At 54.5% G+C, this 20,767-nt stretch overlaps 1 protein-coding gene across 2 annotated transcripts in view; it reads right to left on the minus strand.

Moving 5' to 3' along the window:
- The window catches only part of GPR173 (G protein-coupled receptor 173), a 65,628-nt gene extending 45,157 nt beyond the window's left edge, over window positions 1–20,471 (minus strand). The window contains exons 1-3 of one of the 2 annotated variants that reach the window (XM_078664518.1): window positions 18,986–20,471; window positions 18,807–18,922; window positions 18,668–18,766 (exon numbers count right to left, since the gene is read on the minus strand). The gene's annotated coding sequence lies outside the window, so the exon portion shown is untranslated. Of the gene's footprint in view, window positions 1–18,667; window positions 18,923–18,985 lie in introns of both variants that reach the window. The other variant, XM_078664517.1, reaches the window with a different exon arrangement.
- Between the last annotated feature and the right edge of the window lie 296 nt (window positions 20,472–20,767).

Raw genomic sequence — 20,767 nt, forward strand, 5'->3', positions numbered from 1 at the left:
GATACATTTAAAGGGAGAGTACCTGCACTCCTCAGTGCTGCTGAGATGCATGTAATGGGAGAGTACCTGCACTCCTCCTCAGTGCTGCTGTGATACATTTAAAGGGAGAGTACCTGCACTCCTCAGTGCTTCTGAGATACATGTAATGGGAGAGTACCTGCACTCCTCAGCGCTGCTGAGATACATATAATGGGAGAGTACCTGCACTCCTCAGTACTGCAGAGATACATGTAATGGGAGAGTACCTGCACTGGGGCGTGGCTTGGCACGCAATGGCGGAGGTCGCAGCCGGGTAGAGCTCTGAGCCGAGCTCCCCTTCCCCGGGCCGATTCTCCGCCATTTACGCTCAGAATCACCCGAAATCGCAGGCGGACCGTCCCGGAGCCCTCCTGAGCCAGCAACCTGATTTTCGGTTCCGGGAACCGAGCGTACCAGCACCGGACTTTCCTACGGGCGGCAGGCGGATTTGGCCGCCACCCAGACGGCCGGCAAAACTGCGGGAGCCCGCGGCCTGGGCCTGCCCTACAGGCCTCACTGCGGAGCGCGGGGCTGGACTTGTGTGGTGCCCCCGCGCACAACACCTGAGACCCGGGGCCGCATTGCCGCTCCGATCCCGCCCCCCGCTTTGTCCCCGGAGGTTCCTGGGGGCCTGGGCCGGGAGGTGCGGGACGCCTGGCCGGCGCGACCGCAGTGGCGGGCGCCATTAACAGCGGCCCCCTGACTGAATGCAAGGTGGCCCCCTGGGATATCAACATCGTCGCCCAGCTGCAGCCTGAGAGCGAGACGCCTGACCCTGCACACTGGACCCGGTGGGTCAGCCGTGGCTGCGGACGGAGACCCCTCTCCCGCGCTGCGGAGGAGGCCCTTCCCCAGGCCGATTCTCCGCTATTTACGCTCAGAACCACCCGACATCGCAGGCGGACCGTCCCGGAGCCCTCCTGAGCCAGCAGCCTGATTTTCGGTTCCGGGAACCGAGCGCACCAGCACCGGCCTTTCCTACGGGCGGCAGGCGGACTTGGCCACCACCCAGACGGCCGGCAAAGCTGCGGGAGCCCGCGGCCTGGGCCTGTCCTACAGGCCTCACAAGCGGACTTGGCCGCCACCCAGACGGCTGGCAAAACTGCGGGAGCCTCACTGCGGAGCGCGGGGCTGGACTTGTGCGGTGCCCCCGCGCACAACACCTGGGACCCGGGGCCACATTGCCGCTCCGATCCCGCCCCCCGCTTTGTCCCCGGAGGTTCCTGGGGGACTGGGCCGGGAGGTGCGGGACGCCTGGCCGGCGCGACCGCAGTGGCGGGCGCCATTAACAGCGGCCCCCTGACTGAATGCAAGGTGGCCCCCTGGGATATCAACATCGTCGCCCAGTTGCAGCCTGAGAGCGAGGCGCCTGACCCTGGACACTGGATCCCGGTGGGTCTGCCGTGGCTGCGGACGGAGACCCCTCTCCCGCGCTGCGGAGGAGGCCCTGGACACATCGGGCGGGGTCGCGGCCCTGCGGCGCCTATCCTCACCAGTGGGTCGGCGGTGCTGAGACCAGACCGCGACCCCCAGCCCAGCGAGCACCTCGCCCCGCCCGGGGGGACACGACTGCTGAGCCGACGGCGGCCTAGAGGACGGTAAGGGTCAACACCGAAGCACAACGTCGCAAAGGCCCGACCACCCAGTATCATTGGCGGTGGCCTTGGACCTGCGGTCCCGCCTTCCTGGACCCTCCGGCGCCCACACAGTGTCATTTGGCCTGCCCAGTTCACCCGAGGACCCCAGCGGACCCCCCGCACAGAGGCTGGAGACGAAATAGTGTTAGTTGACTACTAGAATAACACGGGACATCTTGCTGCAACGTCATCGGCCGCCCACAGGGTGTGTGGAGTCAACCGAACTGTTGGTGGTTGCTGGCCCCGCATCACTAATATACCAACGTGACCGGGCACCACGGGCATTGCTCGCCAGCGCCCGAGCGCATACATCGCACAGTTAGACAAGATGCCCTGCACATGTCCGGATGGGTGAGAACCCGCACTGGCACCGGGGGAGCTTTGCCGACGGGAAAAACGAACAAAACACTGCGCAAGATGGCCGCGGACCAGGTGACCGCGAGATTGGACAGCGTTCTAGCCGCCATGGAACGCATGGAACAATCGCTCCAGCTGACCAGAACGTCCCTGGAGTCCAAAATAGACAGCGTTGCCATAGACCTGACTCATCTATGTGATGACCACAAGAAACTGTCTGATCGAACCAAAACACTGGAAGGCACAGTGACGGACCTTGGACCCAAAGTCACGCAAACGGATAAACAGGTACAGGACCTTGTCGATAGAGTAGAATTCCTTGAAGAGCGCGCCGAGGATGCCGAAGGGAGGGCGAGACGCAACAACATCAGGCTTGTGGGTGTCCCGGAAAAATGGGAAGGCCCTCGTCCTACCCAACGAGTTGAGGACTGGCTGCGAGAACTACTACCTGAGGGCACGCTATCGGCTCAATTTGTAGTGGAACGTGCGCACCGCGTACCCACGAGACCCCACACCACAGGCGCCAACCCGAGGTCGCTACTCTTTAGAGTCCTGAACTACCGGGACAGAGACGCGATCCTGAGAGAAACCAGGAGACTTGGGGAAGTCCGCATCGAAAATACCACTGTGATGTTTTTCCCGGACTACACCATCCAGGTGCAACGCCAAAGACACGACTTCCTGGACGTGAAACGACGTCTCCGCACCGAGGGCCTCAAGTACTCCCTACTCTATCCAGCCAAACTGAGAGTGGAAGCGAGAGACAAGACCTACTTCTTTAATACTCCTGAGGAGGTCAACGAATGGCTTGATAGTGGTATTAACTCAACGCCCAGACAGGCGCAAAGCTACGAGACGAGACCGCGACCACGCGGACAACGCCGCCGCCGCAGAAACAGGGAACAGGGAACTGGTCGTCTAGAAGAACTGACGAGACACTCCCCACCACCGGACCAGATGATCCAGGAACAACGCGATGCACTCTGGAGGGTCTCCCAGCTGAGCGCCTCGCCAACCTCGGATGTGGTTCAGGCCCCCAGCCCAGGAGTGGAACCCAGCGATGATGAGGCAATCTACGGGATACCAGACTCCCAACAGTCGGTGGAAATGCCAGTAGTCACGCCTCAAACGGCAGACATGCTACATTGAAAGCACACAAGAATCACTATTCCAGACCCAGCCCAGGCGGCGGGAATGAGAACATTGTCCGGGCAGCTGCGGCGCAACTGAACCTATCAGCCGCTGCCCGTGATGTCCACCGCAGACCTGAGGACATGAGGCATGTACCTGCGCAGTGAGTACCTGTCCGGCTATATAGCCACTGTCGGGGAGGATGGGACGCGGGAACACGCCACAGCTCTGTACATTCTCTCCCGCCCACCAGCTGCTCGCATAGCTTGGGGACTGTCTGGCGCCAGAGACTTGGTGGTAACGGCGCTCCTGCCTCCCCACTGCCGGATACAGGTTACCCCGCAGCGCGCAACGGGGTTGCCTTTCTGGGCACTAACGTTGTCCATAAGGCCCGGGGAAGGGCTTTGATCTTCCTTATTGTACACTTAATTGACTCGCCAGGACCGTGAGTAGCACACGATCCCCCTAGACTTGAATCGTTGTCCCTCTTCTTTAAAGAGTATGGACGGTGGCCCGTTTAGCTGCTGCCCTTTTGGTATTTCAGGGAAGTCTCCCTATAGTTGGTTATTGTTATTCCATGTTTCTTCCTCCCTTTTTAATGTCTTCCTGATTAATCATGAGTGCGATGGGGGGGGTGGCCGGGGGAGAGTTGGCGGTGGAGATTTTGTGGATGGGTGCTGGGCTGTGGTTACGGGGGTGGGAAGGAGGAAAATACTGATGTATGATGACAGCGACCAAAATATGTACCTGGAATATTAGGGGTATGCACACACCAGCACGCCGTTATCAGATATACTCATACTTGAAAAGACACCAGGTACAAATTGCACTTCTGCAGGAAACACACTTGAACAAGGCAGAGGTGGTTGCACTGCGGCGTAGATGGAGGGGGCAACTGTATGCTACTGAGTACTCCTCGTTTGCCCGGGGAGCGCTCATATGGGTGAAGCCAGGCACTCCCTTTGCGATGATTGAAGTGCTGACTGATCCGGAGGGCAGATATGTGTTGGTAAAGGGCCGCATGGATGGGCAATCTATAGTACTAGCATCCATATACTCTCCGAACACGGAACAGGGGGGCTTCCTGGCACGCGTCTCGGAAAAACTGGCACCCTGGCATGGAGTCCCCTGGGTGCTGGGAGGGGATTACAACACAGTATTGGATCCCGCACTGGACCGCTCGGCCCCACCTAGGCCTGATGCTGCGTCTCTGGGAGCCGTTAAAGCGCTCACCCAATGGGCGACACAGTGGGACCTGAGGGATGCATGGCGCGCGCATAACCCTAACACCAAAATATACTCCTATTACTCAGGGGCACGCTCGTTACATGTCCGCCTGGATAGATATATGGTGTCATCGGAATTGTTACCGCACATAACAGATTTACAATACCTTGGCCGAACACACTCTGACCACAACCCACACACGCTGCTGATAGCTTGGGAACGCCCCCACCCGCCCATCCCCACGTGGCGCTTGCAGCCGGCCCTACTGCTGGACGCCCCCTCCCGAGACTCCCTGCAGGCACGCGTAGCAGATTATTTCACTGACAACTCAGGCACGGCGTCCTCCCCGCAGGTCGAGTGGGACGCATTCAAAGTGGTAATGCAAGGTCACTGCTTGGGAACACAGGGCGGTATACAGAAACAGTTAGAAACCGAACTGCGCCGGGTGGAGGCTGACTTACTCCGCCGGGAACAGGAGGCGGTTGAGGGGACGGACGCCGGACTGGATGAGGCCCGTGTGGAACATGGGGCGCTGCTAGAAAGACTGCGTCACGTTAATTATGCGGCGCACTCGGCGCGGACACACCAACACAGCGACAAACCCGGAAAACTGCTGGCCTGGCTAGTCAGACAAGAAAACCGTACTGAGCCGATATCAGCCATCCAGACGCCCATGGGAGAAGTAGTGCACACACAGAGCAAAATACATCAGGCCTTTGTGCAGCATTATCAGGCCCTATACAGGTCACAGCTGAGGGTTTCGTCGGCGACTATCACAGATTACTTAGCGAACATCCCACTACCGTCTCTTACAGAAGCGCGACGGGGAGACCTGGGAGCGCCTTTCACGCAGGAGGAGTTGCGTGAAGCTATCTTCGCACTTTCCAATGGCAAATCTCCGGGCCCAGACGGCCTCCCTGCCGAATTCTTTAAAACATGTTCCGATATACTGATCCCAGAACTGCTCAAACTGTATAACGCTGCGATAGAGGACTCAGCACTTCCTGCTACGCTAAATGAAGCTAACCTAGTCTCTCTTCTGAAGCCGGGTAGAGACGGTACCAACGTGGGCTCCTACAGGCCTCTGGCTATGTTGAACACCGACTATAAAATCTTCACCTCTTTGCTGGCTCGTCGCCTAGCCACGGAGGTCCCTGCCTTGGTCCATACTGACCAAAACGGTTTTGTGCCAGCGAGGAGCACCTCGCGCAATATCCGCCGTCTCTTCCGGGTACAGGTAGAAGCGGTGTCACAATGGCCGAGATCGGGCTGTCTGGTCCTAGACCTCGAAAAGGCCTTCGACTCGGTGGAGTGGCCCTACTTGGGGGCAGTGCTGGACAAATTTGACCTGGGAGGTGCGTTCGAGGAAATGGTGGACCTCATTTATCAACAGCCGAGTGTCAGAGTGCGAACGGGCGGGCTACTCTCTGAGGCGGTGCGGGTGCGCAGAGGCACCAGACAAGGTTGCCCACTATCGCCCCTACTCTTTTCTCTGGCAATTGAACCCCTGGCAGCGCTACTGCGGTCGCGGGGAGCGGGATGGGGAATCCCGCTGGCTGATGGTACACATGTGGTTTCACTGTACGCGGACGATTTGCTTCTGTACGTCCGAGACCTCACAGCAGTGCCAGATGAATTGTCGGATATTTTCCAGACATTCGAAACAGTATCAGGACTTAGAGTCAACTGGGCAAAGTCCAGAGTGTACTCTTTCAGCCGTGAAACACAGGAATGTGATGTGACCCTTGGAGGTGTCAGACTGACCTGGTACCCCACCTCCTTTAAGTACCTTGGAGTGCACATATATAGGGACTTGGAGAGCATATTGGAAGGTAACCTGGGACGTGCCGTGAACTCTTTACGAGCACAGATGGCTTTCTGGAGGACACTGCCCCTGAACGTACCGAGCAGGATTGCTCTGATCAAAATGATAGCACTGCCCAGATTGCTCTATCACTTTGCCAACATCCCGTCCTACGTCCCCGCTAAATTCTTCCGAGACCTAGAATCAATGGCCCGCAGCCTGATCTGGAATGGGGGACGGCCCTGTGTGGCCCTGACAAAACTATACTCCCCAGCAACAGAGGGTGGACTGGCAGTTCCTAATATGGAACTGTACTATCTAGCTGCGCAGCTGCAATGGGTGACGCACTGGCTAAGTGGCACGCACCTGGATGATACGGCCACCTCTACGTACACATGGACGCACGCGCAGGTATGCGCACTGTTCCATCCCTTGACTAATGGCCCGCGCCCGCTGCCCCTACATGTAAATATTTTTGTCCACCCTAAGCGTGGAAGGGCATACTCAGACATGAGTCCCTTGCTCATTGCACCATCAGGATTCAAGCAAGCCGGGCCGAAGACGGCTGTAATGCCAGAAACCGGTCCCCGGAAGCTTGTTTCCTTCCCAGTGTAAGAATTGGCTTTTGTAGTCTGGTCTGCCCTGTTCCCATGATGCACTGGGCCAGGGACAGACTAATTTGCATACAGCCAGGTTCTGAAACTGGGATGGTGCAATGAGCTAAAAAACGGTGTTGGATCTAGCCCTGATCTCTTGACTGGGTGAGAGTATTCTGCTTAATTCAGAGACTCTGTCCCTCACCACCCCTTGTTGTAAATATTTTTGTCCAACCTAAGCGTGGAAGGGCATACTCAGACATGAGTCCCTTGCTCATTGCACCATCAGGATTCAAGCAAGCCGGGCCGAAGACGGCTGGAATGCCAGAAACCGGTCCCCGGAAGCTTGTTTCCTTCCCAGTGTAAGAATTGGCTTTTGTAGTCTGGTCTGCCCTGTTCCCATGATGCACTGGGCCAGGGACAGACTAATTTGCATACAGCCAGGTTCTGAAACTGGGATGGTGCAATGAGCTAAAAAACGGTGTTGGATCTAGCCCTGATCTCTTGACAGGGTGAGAGTATTCTGCTTAATTCAGAGACTCTGTCCCTCACCACCCCTTGTTGTAAATTATTTTGTCCACCCTAAGCGTGGAAGGGTATGCTCAGATGTGAGTCCCTTGCTCATTGCACCATCAGGATTCAAGCAAGCCGGGCCGAAGACGGCTGTAATGCCAGAAACCGGTCCCCGGAAGCTTGTTTCCTTCCCAGTGTAAGAATTGGCTTTTGTAGTCTGGTCTGCCCTGTTCCCATGATGCACTGGGCCAGGGACAGACTAATTTGCATACAGCCAGGTTCTGAAACTGGGATGGTGCAATGAGCTAAAAAACGGTGTTGGATCTAGCCCTGATCTCTTGACTGGGTGAGAGTATTCTGCTTAATTCAGAGACTCTGTCCCTCACCACCCCTTGTTGTAAATATTTTTGTCCAACCTAAGCGTGGAAGGGTATACTCAGACATGAGTCCCTTGCTCATTGCACCATCAGGATTCAAGCAAGCCGGGCCGAAGACGGCTGTAATGCCAGAAACCGGTCCCCGGAAGCTTGTTTCCTTCCCAGTGTAAGAATTGGCTTTTGTAGTCTGGTCTGCCCTGTTCCCATGATGCACTGGGCCAGGGACAGACTAATTTGCATACAGCCAGGTTCTGAAACTGGGATGGTGCAATGAGCTAAAAAACGGTGTTGGATCTAGCCCTGATCTCTTGACTGGGTGAGAGTATTCTGCTTAATTCAGAGACTCTGTCCCTCACCACCCCTTGTTGTAAATATTTTTGTCCAACCTAAGCGTGGAAGGGCATACTCAGACATGAGTCCCTTGCTCATTGCACCATCAGGATTCAAGCAAGCCGGGCCGAAGACGGCTGTAATGCCAGAAACCGGTCCCCGGAAGCTTGTTTCCTTCCCAGTGTAAGAATTGGCTTTTGTAGTCTGGTCTGCCCTGTTCCCATGATGCACTGGGCCAGGGACAGACTAATTTGCATACAGCCAGGTTCTGAAACTGGGATGGTGCAATGAGCTAAAAAACGGTGTTGGATCTAGCCCTGATCTCTTGACTGGGTGAGAGTATTCTGCTTAATTCAGAGACTCTGTCCCTCACCACCCCTTGTTGTAAATATTTTTGTCCACCCTAAGCGTGGAAGGGCATACTCAGACATGAGTCCCTTGCTCATTGCACCATCAGGATTCAAGCAAGCCGGGCCGAAGACGACTGTAATGCCAGAAACCGGTCCCCGGAAGCTTGTTTCCTTCCCAGTGTAAGAATTGGCTTTTGTAGTCTGATCTGCCCTGTTCCCATGATGCACTGGGCCAGGGACAGACTAATTTGCATACAGCCAGGTTCTGAAACTGGGATGGTGCAATGAGCTAAAAAACGGTGTTGGATCTAGCCCTGATCTCTTGACTGGGTGAGAGTATTCTGCTTAATTCAGAGACTCTGTCCCTCACCACCCCTTGTTGTAAATATTTTTGTCCACCCTAAGCGTGGAAGGGTATACTCAGACATGAGTCCCTTGCTCATTGCACCATCAGGATTCAAGCAAGCCGGGCCGAAGACGGCTGTAATGCCAGAAACCGGTCCCCGGAAGCTTGTTTCCTTCCCAGTGTAAGAATTGGCTTTTGTAGTCTGGTCTGCCCTGTTCCCATGATGCACTGGGCCAGGGACAGACTAATTTGCATACAGCCAGGTTCTGAAACTGGGATGGTGCAATGAGCTAAAAAACGGTGTTGGATCTAGCCCTGATCTCTTGACTGGGTGAGAGTATTCTGCTTAATTCAGAGACTCTGTCCCTCACCACCCCTTGTTGTAAATATTTTTGTCCAACCTAAGCGTGGAAGGGCATACTCAGACATGAGTCCCTTGCTCATTGCACCATCAGGATTCAAGCAAGCCGGGCCGAAGACGGCTGTAATGCCAGAAACCGGTCCCCGGAAGCTTGTTTCCTTCCCAGTGTAAGAATTGGCTTTTGTAGTCTGGTCTGCCCTGTTCCCATGATGCACTGGGCCAGGGACAGACTAATTTGCATACAGCCAGGTTCTGAAACTGGGATGGTGCAATGAGCTAAAAAACGGTGTTGGATCTAGCCCTGATCTCTTGACTGGGTGAGAGTATTCTGCTTAATTCAGAGACTCTGTCCCTCACCACCCCTTGTTGTAAATATTTTTGTCCAACCTAAGCGTGGAAGGGCATACTCAGACATGAGTCCCTTGCTCATTGCACCATCAGGATTCAAGCAAGCCGGGCCGAAGACGGCTGGAATGCCAGAAACCGGTCCCCGGAAGCTTGTTTCCTTCCCAGTGTAAGAATTGGCTTTTGTAGTCTGGTCTGCCCTGTTCCCATGATGCACTGGGCCAGGGACAGACTAATTTGCATACAGCCAGGTTCTGAAACTGGGATGGTGCAATGAGCTAAAAAACGGTGTTGGATCTAGCCCTGATCTCTTGACTGGGTGAGAGTACTCTGCTTAATTCAGAGACTCTGTCCATCACCACCCCTTGTTGTAAATACGCTGCCCCTACATGTGGCAGTGGCCCGCAAGTGTTTCCTCCGCAGTTTAAAACTAACACGGGAAGTCAAGCCGTATGCCCCTGCGATTCCTTTATTGGGCACACCCAGGAGAAACGGAACAGTAACAGAGCGCATTCTGGAGTGTTGGTCGGAGGCTGCAGTGGAGACAATGGGTGACCTATATGCGGACGGCGCAATGCTTCCATATGGGGAGCTGGTAGAGAGCACGGGTCTACCGCCGGGGCAGTTCCTGACCCATGCGTCCATATTAAGAACATATACGGACTCTTGGGGAGACATTGGGGAGGAGCCGCAGATGCACCATGTAATGCAATACCTCCATGTAATGGGTAACGGTACTCACATTACCCACTGGCTGGCACAGGCTCTCCTCCTACATATGCTTAGATCAAGAGGGAGAGAGAGGACTAGATAAGCTAGACCGAATCCCCTGGATTATATGCATATATCAATAAGGACTAGCTAGATTAAGAAGGATAAAGAAGACTCAGATGGGTACGTCATGTAGCAGCAAGGAATGAGGAGAAACGTTGTTTTCCTCATAAAGCCCTCACCCACCGACCTAGTCGGTGGCATGCTTCATCATCGGGCCCACCACAGTGGCACCCAATGTGCCCCGGGTGTGCTTCAACGCCAGGAGACTGCGGAGCTGGTATGTTGCTGAGTGTGCGGTGAAGAAGGGTGTGAGAAGTGAAGTTGATTAAAAGCTATGCAGGCGGTCCCAGCACCCGAGGGTTGCTTATTTTTAATGAACTGGGCCTCTGCTAGCGGATAAAAGGCAAGAAGACGTGTTGGAGTGCTTGTTATGACCTCCAGCGTCTAGTGCGGTCTACATGTTTCAGCCAGTGCCTTGTTAATTTTAAGCTGGCTTTCCTCAGGACCTTTTTGTATGTGAAAGTGCAAAAGTAAACTTAATATTTAAGTGGTTATGTGGTCTTTTGGCTATGTGTGGCGCACGCTAAGGCGCTATAGCTGTTTGAGGGGATTCCCTCAAGCTTGACTACATACAACACATAGGACAAAGACAAGACGTACAAGGTAGAGTCATTTCAGTATGGTATAATGTACCACAAGATGCCGGCTTATAAGGTGGTGGTCGGCCTATAATCGGCTATGGTGAGCTCATGGCACGTGCATGAAGCTGGTGAGAATTGTAACAAAACCGATAGTGTTTTGGTGGTGGGCTAAAAAAGCGTATTTACAAGGTGAGGTACAGGTAAGTGTAATATTGGATCCTCACTCTGTTTTGTCTTGTAAAAAGCTTCATGGGTCGCCTGGCAGAGAAAGAGACCCTAGTGGAATAAAAGGTAGTTCAACAAATCTCCAACCTGTTGGGAAAAAGGTGGCTTACCCTGTTGTAGCTGTAGTGGATCAGATTTACTCACGAGTTTTTCGGTCTGGTTCCTCCTTGGACCTATTCGTCCTTCCGCGGCGCCCGGTATGAGGTGAGTGGGGCGTCCGGTTTCGTTTTTATACTCCCTTGTAGATCGATTTCACCTGTGAGTGGTAAAAACAAAGGGAGGGATGCGCGCTAATAGCCGTGTCATTGTCGGCCTGATCGCGCATGTGTAGTGGAGGTGGTGCGCGGTATTGCGCATGCGCGAATAGTTAACGCTGGTACTGAGTCTGTGAGCATGCGCGGTGAAGTCGCGCATGCGCGTTGGTGCCCATTGAAGTCAGAATCTTGACTGTGGTGTGGGCAAATCGCGCAATTATGTGATGGGATGGGTATTGATCTTAACCCCTTCGACGCTCATGACGAGCTGGGCTCGTCATGAGGTAGCCTCCTCGCACGCTCATGACGAGCCCAGCTCGTCATGTAAAGTGCGCTTTCGCAAAATCCAGCGTACGGGGGGGAATCATGCCGCACGCATGCGGTTAATGAACTGCCAAGGCCTGGAACAGGGGTAGTGATGGCCTGGTCGAGTGGTTGGCTAACCGAGGTGACTACTCTATAGTACCCAGACCGAAAAACTCGTGAGTAAATCTGATCCACTACAGCTACAACAGGGTAAAACAACGTTTCTCCTCATTCCTTGTTGCTAGATGACGTACCCATCTGAGTCTTCTTTATCCTTCTTAATCTAGCTAGTCCTTATTGATATATGCATCTCCTCCTACATACACAGCGGTCTACACAGCCGGCGCGGGACAAGTGGGCGGCCCACCGACAGAGGGAATGGACGGATACGGAGTGGTCCATGATCTTAGCCTGCCCTATGAACATCCCACGCAATGCCCGCTTCCTCACCATCCAATTGTATATAATACACCAGGCATACTTGTCGCCAGATAGGATCATACTTCATGATCAACACCGCAGCCTGTCCCAGATGCGACCTGATAGGCGCGGACATCTTACACATGCTCTGGAATTGCCCCTCACTAGACACATACTGGAGGGAGGTAACGTCCCTCCTAACGCGCAGCGCTGGCCCGGGACTACCACACACTTGGGAGGCATGCATGCTAGGTTTATATAGGAGGACCAAGCTAAACAAGACACACGCCAGGTTCTGGGATCTAGGCCTCATCACGGCCAAACGGCTGATCACTAAACATTGGAAAAGGAGGGAGCCGCCAATCCCTAAGTACTGGTGCGCTTCCTTCACTAACTGGGCCAGGGCGGAAAGCATAGCTTTACATCGGGAGGAGGTCGCGGGCCTAAGACAGTTCCCCATTGCGCAGCTCTGGGACGGTTTTGTGAGATCCCTCCAGAAAGAAGGTGCGAACAGGGGACTCATATAGGGTCCACAATACATGAAATGACACGAACGAAATGAAGGAAGGTGCGTTAGGTGAATGAAACCCCCCAACCCCCCCCCCGGCGATAGGCATTCACCCGCTGACATGAAACCATACAGGCCTGTTCTGGTGCCTTACCGCCCGCCCTCCGTGGAGTCACTCCTTCGATGCACTCTCCCTTCCCGTGAACCCCCCCCCCCCTCCCCCTACTACCACCCCCGTTTATATGTTCTGGATTCTTATCTCCCATACGTGGTTTGTCCACCAGGAAGTACACACGAATAACGACTTAGGCGAGGGGACTGGCACAGGCCACGTCTCTCTCTCCAGCTCACTGACGATATATAGACCCACCCGTACGAATCACTGCACAATGCAGAGATGAGATGTAAGACTCAGCTGTCCCTCAGTGGGTGGAGCGATTCGAAGCGAAGGCAGGCCACACACGTGTCTCATTTACACCCACATTCTTGTCACGCAACTACGGTCTGCGAGCTCTCCCTGGGCTCGAAAACAAGGTTGCGGAATGGTTCTCTGATGACACGACTGACAAAATGGGACATACCGATGAGAACTGTCCAGTTTACAGAGTTGAAATGTTCTTTTTTGTTTTTACTCATATTTACTAAAACATGACGTCATTTATACATAAATTGTACACAAGGGCACCTATAGCGTGAAGATTATTGCTCATGAAAAGTAATGTTTGGTAACCGGTACGCGACTACATGCATGATACTTGTGCTTCACTGTCTTATACGTGCATCCTCCAGTTGCGGCCGGCCCTATGGGTTGTAGGCTGCGCCATATGTACTACACTGTGAAAACTTAATAAACGTCTTTTAAAAAAAAAAAAAAAAAAAAATGGGAGAGTACCTGCACTCCTCAGTACTGCAGAGATACATGTAATGGGAGAGTACCTGCACTCCTCAGCGCTGCTCAGATACATGTAATGGGAGAGTACCTGCACTCCTCAGTGCTGCTGAGATACATGTAATGGGAGAGTACCTGCACTCCTCAGTGCTGCTCAGATACATATAATGGGAGAGTACCTGCACTCCTCAGTGCTGCTGAGATACATGTAATGGGAGAACACCTGTACTTCTCAGTGCTGCAGATATACATGTAATGGGAAAGTACCTGCACTCCTCAGCGCTGCTGAGATACATGTAATGGGAGAGTACCTGCACTCCTCAGCGCTGCTGAGATACATGTAATGGGAGAGTACCTGCACTCCTCAGTGCTGCTGAGATACATGTAATGGGAGAGTACCTGCACTCCTCAGCGCTGCTGAGATACATGTAATGGGAGAGTACCTGCACTCCTCAGTGCTGCTGAGATACATGTAATGGGAGAGTACCTGCACTCCTCAGTGCTTCTGAGATACATTTAATGGGAGAGTTCCTGAAATTCTCAGTGCTGCTGAGATACATGTAATGGGAGAGTACCTGCAGTCCTCAGTGCTTCTGAGATACATTTAATGGGAGAGTTCCTGCACTTCTCAGTGCTGCTGAGATACATGTAATGGGAGAATACCTGCACTCCTCAGCGCTGCTCAGATACATGTAATGGGAGAGTACCTGCACTCCTCCTCGCTGCTGAGATACATGTAATGGGAGAGTACCTGCACTCCTCAGCGCTGCTCAGATACATGTAATGGGAGAGTACCTGGACTCCTCAGTGCTGCTGTGATACATGTAATGGGAGAGTACCTGCACTCCTCAATGCTGCTGAGATACATGTAATGGGAGAGTACCTGCACTCCTCAGCGCTGCTGAGATACATGTAATGGGAGAGTACCTGCACTCCTCAGTGCTGCTGAGATACATATAATGGGAGAGTACCTGCACTCCTCAGTGCTGTTGAGATACATGAAATGGGAGAATATCTGCACTGCTCAGCGCTGCTGAGATACATGTAATGGGAGAGTACCTGCACTCCTCAGTGCTGCTGAGATACATTTAATGGGAGAATACCTGCACACCTCAGTGCTGCTGAGATACATGTAATGGGAGAGTACCTGCACTCCTCAGCGCTGCTCAGATACATATAATGGGAGAGTACCTGCACTCCTCAGCGCTGCTCAGATACATATAAAGGGAGAGTACCTGCACTCCTCAGTGCTGCTGAGATACATTTAATGGGAGAATACCTGCACTCCTCAGTGCTGCTGAGATACATGTAATGGGAGAGTACCTGCACTCCTCAGTGCTGCTGAGATACATGTAATGGAAGAATACCTGCACTCCTAAGTGCTGCTGAGATACATATAATGGGAGAGTACCTGCACTCCTCAGTACTGCAGAGATACATGTAATGGGAGAGTACCTGCACTCCTCAGCGCTGCTGAGATACATGTAATGGGAGAGTACCTGCACTGCTCCGTGCTGCTGAAATACATGTAATGGGAGAATACCTGCACTCCTCAGTGCTGCTGAGATACATGTAATGGGAGAGTACCTGCACACCTCAGCGCTGCACGGATACATATAATGGGAGAGTACCTGCACTCCTCAGTGCTGCTCAGATACATTTAATGGGAGAGTACCTGCACTCCTCAGTGCTGCTGAGATACATGTAATGGGAGAGTACCTGCACTCCTCAGCGCTGCTCAGATACATATAATGGGAGAGTACCTGCACTCCTCAGTGCTGCTGAGATACATTTAATGGGAGAATACCTGCACTCCTCAGTTCTGCTGAGATACATGTAATGGGAGAGTACCTGCACTCCTCAGTGCTGCTGAGATACATGTAATGGAAGAATACCTGCACTCCTAAGTGCTGCTGAGATACATATAATGGGAGAGTACCTGCACTCCTCAGTACTGCAGAGATACATGTAATGGGAGAGTACCTGCACTCCTCAGCGCTGCTGAGATACATGTAATCGGAGAGTACCTGCACTGCTCCGTGCTGCTGAAATACATGTAATGGGAGAATACCTGCACTCCTCAGTGCTGCTGAGATACATGTAATGGGAGAGTACCTGCACTCCTCAGCGCTGCACGGATACATATAATGGGAGAGTACCTGCACTCCTCAGTGCTGCTCAGATACATTTAATGGGAGAGTACCTGCACTTCTCAGTGCTGCTGAGATACATGTAATGGGAGAGTACCTGCACTCCTCAGCGCTGCTCAGATACATATAATGGGAGAGTACCTGCACTCCTCAGTGCTGCTGAGATACATTTAATGGGAGAATACCTGCACTCCTCAGTGCGGCTGAGATACATATAATGGGAGAGTACCTGCACTCCTCAGTGCTGCTGAGATACATGTAATGGGAGAATACCTGCACTCCTCAGTGCTGCTGAGATACATATAATGGGAGAGTACCTGCACTCCTCAGTGCTGCTGAGATACATGTAATGGGAGAATACCTGCACTCCTCAGTGCTGCTGAGATACATGTAATGGGAGAATACCTGCACTCCTCAGTGCTGCTGAGATACATGTAATGGGAGAGTACCTGCACTCCTCAGTGCTGCTGAGATACATGTAATGGGATAATACCTGCACTCCTCAGCGCTGCTGAGATACATGTAATGGGAGAGTACCTGCACTCCTCAGTGCTGCTGAGATACATGTAATGGGAGAGTACCTGCACTCCTCAGTGCTGCTGAGATACATATAATGGGAGAGTACCTGCACTCCTCAGCGCTGCTGAGATACATATAATGGGAGAGTACCTGCACTACACAGTGCTGCTGAGATACATGTAATGGGAGAGTACCTGCACTCCTCAGTGCTGCTGAGATACATGTAATGGGAAAGTACCTGCACTCCTCAGTACTGCAGAGATACATGTAATGGGAGAGTACCTGCACTCCTCAGCGCTCCTCAGATACATGTAATGGGAGAGTACCTGCACTCCTCCTCGCTGCTGAGATACATGTAATGGGAGAGTACGGGCACTCCTCGGTGCTGCTCAGATACATATAATGGGAGAGAACCTGCACTACTCAGTGCTGCTGAGATACATGTAATGGGAGAGTACCTGCACTACTCAGTGCTGCTGAGATACATGTAATGGGAGAGTACCTGCACTCCTCAGCACTGCAGAGATACATGTAATGGGAGAGTACCTGCACTCCTCAGTACTGCAGAGATACATGTAATGGGAGAGTACCGGCACTCCTCGGTGCTGCTGAGATACATGTAATGGGAGAGTACCTGCACTCCTCAGCGCTGCTGAGATACATATAATGGGAGAGTACCTGCACTCCTCAGTGCTGCTGAGATACATATAATGGGAGAATACCTGCACTCCTCAGTACTGCAGAAATACATGTAATGGGAGAGTACCTGCACTCCTCAGCGCTGCTCAGATACATGTAATGGGAGAGTACCTGCACTCCTCCTCGCTGTTGAGATACATGTAATGGGAGAGTACCTGCACTCCTCCTCGCTGCTGAGATACATGTAATGGGAGAATACCTGCACTCCTCAGTGCTGCTGAGATACATGTAATGGGAGAATACCTGGACTCCTCCTCGCTGCTGAGATACATTTAAAGGGAGAGTACCTGCACTCCCCAGTGCTGCTGAGATACATGTAATGGGAGAGTACCTGCACTCCTCAGTGCTGCTGAGATACATGTAATGGGAGAGTACCTGCACTCCTCAGTGCTGCTGAGATACATGTAATGGGAGAGTACCTGCACTCCTCCTCGCTGCTGAGATACATGTAATGGGAGAGTACCTGCACTCCTCAGCGCTGCACGGATACATATAATGGGAGAGTACCTGCACTCCTCAGCGCTGCTGAGATACATGTAATGGGAGAGTACCTGCACTCCTCAGCGCTGCTGAGATACATTTAATGGGAGAGTACCTGCACTCCTCCTCGCTGCTGAGATACATTTAATGGGAGAGTACCTGCACTCCTCCTCGCTGCTGAGATACATGTAATGGGAGAGTACCTGCACTCCTCCTCGCTGCTGAGATACATGTAATGGGAGAGTACCTGCACTCCTCAGTGCTGCAGAGATACATGTAATGGGAGAGTACCTGCACTCCTCAGCGCTGCTGAGATACATTTAATGGGAGAGTACCTGCACTCCTCCTCGCTGCTGAGATACATGTAATGGGAGAGTACCTGCACTCCTCAGTGCTGCAGAGATACATGTAATGGGAGAGTACCTGCACTCCTCAGTGCTGCTGAGATACATGTAATGGCAGAGTACCTGCACTCCTCAGCGCTGCTGAGATACATTTAATGGGAGAGTACCTGCACTCCTCCTCGCTGCTGAGATACATTTAATGGGAGAGTACCTGCACTCCTCAGTGCTTCGGAGATACATGTAATGGGAGAGTACCTGCACTCCTCAGCGCTGCTGAGATACATTTAATGGGAGAGTACCTGCACTCCTCAGCGCTGCTGAGATACATGTAATGGGAGAGTACCTGCACTCCTCCTCGCTGCTGAGATACATGTAATGGGAGAGTACCTGCACTCCTCAGTGCTGCAGAGATACATGTAATGGGAGAGTACCTGCACTCCTCAGTGCTGCTGAGATACATGTAATGGCAGAGTACCTGCACTCCTCAGCGCTGCTGAGATACATTTAATGGGAGAGTACCTGCACTCCTCCTCGCTGCTGAGATACATGTAATGGGAGAGTACCTGCACTCCTCAGCGCTGCTGAGATACATGTAATGGGAGAGTACCTGCACTCCTCAGTGCTGCTGAGATACATGTAATGGCAGAGTACCTGCACTCCTCAGCGCTGCTGAGATACATTTAATGGGAGAGTACCTGCACTCCTCAGTGCTGCTCAGATACATTTAATGGGAGAGTACCTGCACTCCTCCTCGCTGCTGAGATACATGTAATGGGAGAGTACCTGCACTACTCTTCCATTAAATGTATCACATCAGCACTGATGAGTGCAGACACTCTCTCATTCAAATTAAAGAAGTTCATGTACTGGGTACCGGATAGGACCGGGCCACTTAAAGCGCTGGTTTAGATGAAGTGAAGCCTGTGAGAGGAGCGGGTTGTTGTAAAAATGAAGCAGTCACATCGGAAGGGCTTTTGCCCCCAAGCCTCCGCATGCTCCCCACCCACCTGTTGGATACCGTAGCCGCCCCCCCCCCCCACACCCCATACCCCATACTTCTCCTTACCTCTTGTGTCTGCTCTGCTCCTCTTCAGCCTCCTCTGTTCCTCCTCGGCCTCCTCTTCTCCTCCTCTGTTTCTCCTCCGTTTCTCCTCGGCCTCCCAGGCTCCTCCGTTTCTCCTCAGCCTCCTCTTCTCCTCCTCGGCCTCCTCCGTTTCTCTTAGGCCTCCTCTGTTTCTCCTCCTCTGTTTCTCCTCCTCCGTTTCTCCTCGGCCTCCTCAGCCTCTCCTCGGCCTCCTCAGCTCCTCCGTTCCTCCTCGGCCTCCTCTGTTTTTCCTCGTCTCCTTCCTCCGTTTCTCCTCAGCCTCCTCTTCTCCTCCTCGGCCTCCTCCGTTTCTCTTAGGCCTCCTCTGTCTCTCCTCCTCTGTTTCTCCTCCTCTGTCTCTCCTCGGCCTCCTCCGTTTCTCCTCAGCCTCCTCTTCTCCTCCTCGGCCTCCTCTGTTTCTCTTAGGCCTCCTCTGTCTCTCCTCCTCTGTTTCTCCTCCTCCGTTTCTCCTCAGCCTCCTCTGTTTCTCCTCGGCCTCCTCTTCTCCTCCTCGGCCTCCTCTGTCTCTCCTCGGCCTCCTCTGTCTCTCCTCGGCCTCCTCAGCCTCTCCTCGGCCTCCTCAGCTCCTCCTTTTCTCCGGGCCTCGGATGCCAGCGCTCAGCCCCGCTGCCACCTGTTCTGGTTGCCGTGGAGACGGAGCCTGGAGTGGTTTCGCCCTGGCACGGGCGGTGGGGGTGGATCAGGGGAGTAGGCGTCGGGGGTCCCCGAGTTGCCCGCTGCGTCCCTGGGGGGCCATGGCCTCCTCAGCCCTCCCGCGTGGGTGTGGCGGGCTCTCCTCCCCGCTCCATCGGGTCAGGGGGCACCGAGCATCCTTCCCTGGGTACCAGTGCGCATCTTTGGGGGCCGGGGAGGCTGCGCCGAGCAGGGGCCCCGCCTGGGGCTCCAGGTGCCAGTCTAGGGCCCCGCCTAGGGTTCAGATGCCAGCCTTCAGTCCAGGGGCCACCAAGGGTTCCAGATGCCAGCCTACAGCACTAGGGTCCGCCGAGGGGGCCAGTCACATCCCAGGAGCCAGGGGCGGGCCCTGGGCATCCTTGGGTACCAGACACATTCCGGGCACCGGCGGGCCCTGCACCTCGCCCGGGGGCGGCGGGGACTGTCCCATGCGGAGGGTGCCAGGCCTGGGCCCGCTGCGACGGTCCAATGTCCGGTCTAGGTCCGGTCTGGGTCCGGTCTGGGTCCGGTTCTGTCCCGGTCTGGGTCCGGTCTGGGTCCGGTCTGGGTCCGGTTCTGTCCCGGTCTGGGTCCAGTCTGGGTCCGGTTCTGTCCCGGTCTGGGTCCGGTTCTGCTCCGGTCTGTCCCGGTCCAAGGTCCGGTTCTAGGCTCGGTTCTGCCCCGGTCCTGTCCCGGTCCTGCCCCGGTTCTATCCGTGCGCCCGATGGCCGCGTCCGGCTGCGCTCCGCCTCCGCGCTCTCCCGGTTCTCGGCATCTTCTGTCCCGGTGGGGGCCCCAGATCCGGGCCCCTCCTGCGCTGGTGCCGGTCCTAGCTCCGGTGCCGGGCCCTGGGCCCACGGGCCCCCATGGTGCCGCCCCCACCGAGGCTAGCAGGCCCCGGAGCCCCGCCGGGCCCTCTGCCTCCAGAGGCCCCCTGCGCCACCGGCCGGGTCCAGGGGCCCAGCCAGCCCCCCAGCTCCTGCAGGGGCCCTCGGGGAGCCGGACACTGACCCCCCCGGGGAGGGCGAGCAGATGGGCGAGCGATGGAGGACAATGGGCCAGCGAGGCCCAGCCGAGCCTTCAGGAGAGAGAAGGAGGGAGGTGGAGGCAGGGAGGGAGGGGGAGGGATGGAGGAGTGAGGAGCCAGGGAGGGGGGAGGGAGCGAAGGTGCCAGCCAGGGGAGGGGCGGGGGGAGGGACAGACCGAGGATGGGGGAGGAGGAGGCGAGGGAGGCAGAAAGAAGGGGTGCAGGAGGCAGGCCCCCCCGGGTATGGCGTCACCACCCTGGGTACCACTCACAGGCAGTGACGCAGCAGCGCCTGGAAAGGCCCAGTGCAGCGCTGCGCCCATGCCCAGTCTGGTGCCCGCCTGGCAGCACCTGACATGCCCCTGTGGGGGAGGGGCGGCGCT

This window comes from Lissotriton helveticus, chromosome 10 (assembly GCF_964261635.1).
Source record: "Lissotriton helveticus chromosome 10, aLisHel1.1, whole genome shotgun sequence".
NCBI classification, from domain to species: domain Eukaryota; kingdom Metazoa; phylum Chordata; class Amphibia; order Caudata; family Salamandridae; genus Lissotriton; species Lissotriton helveticus.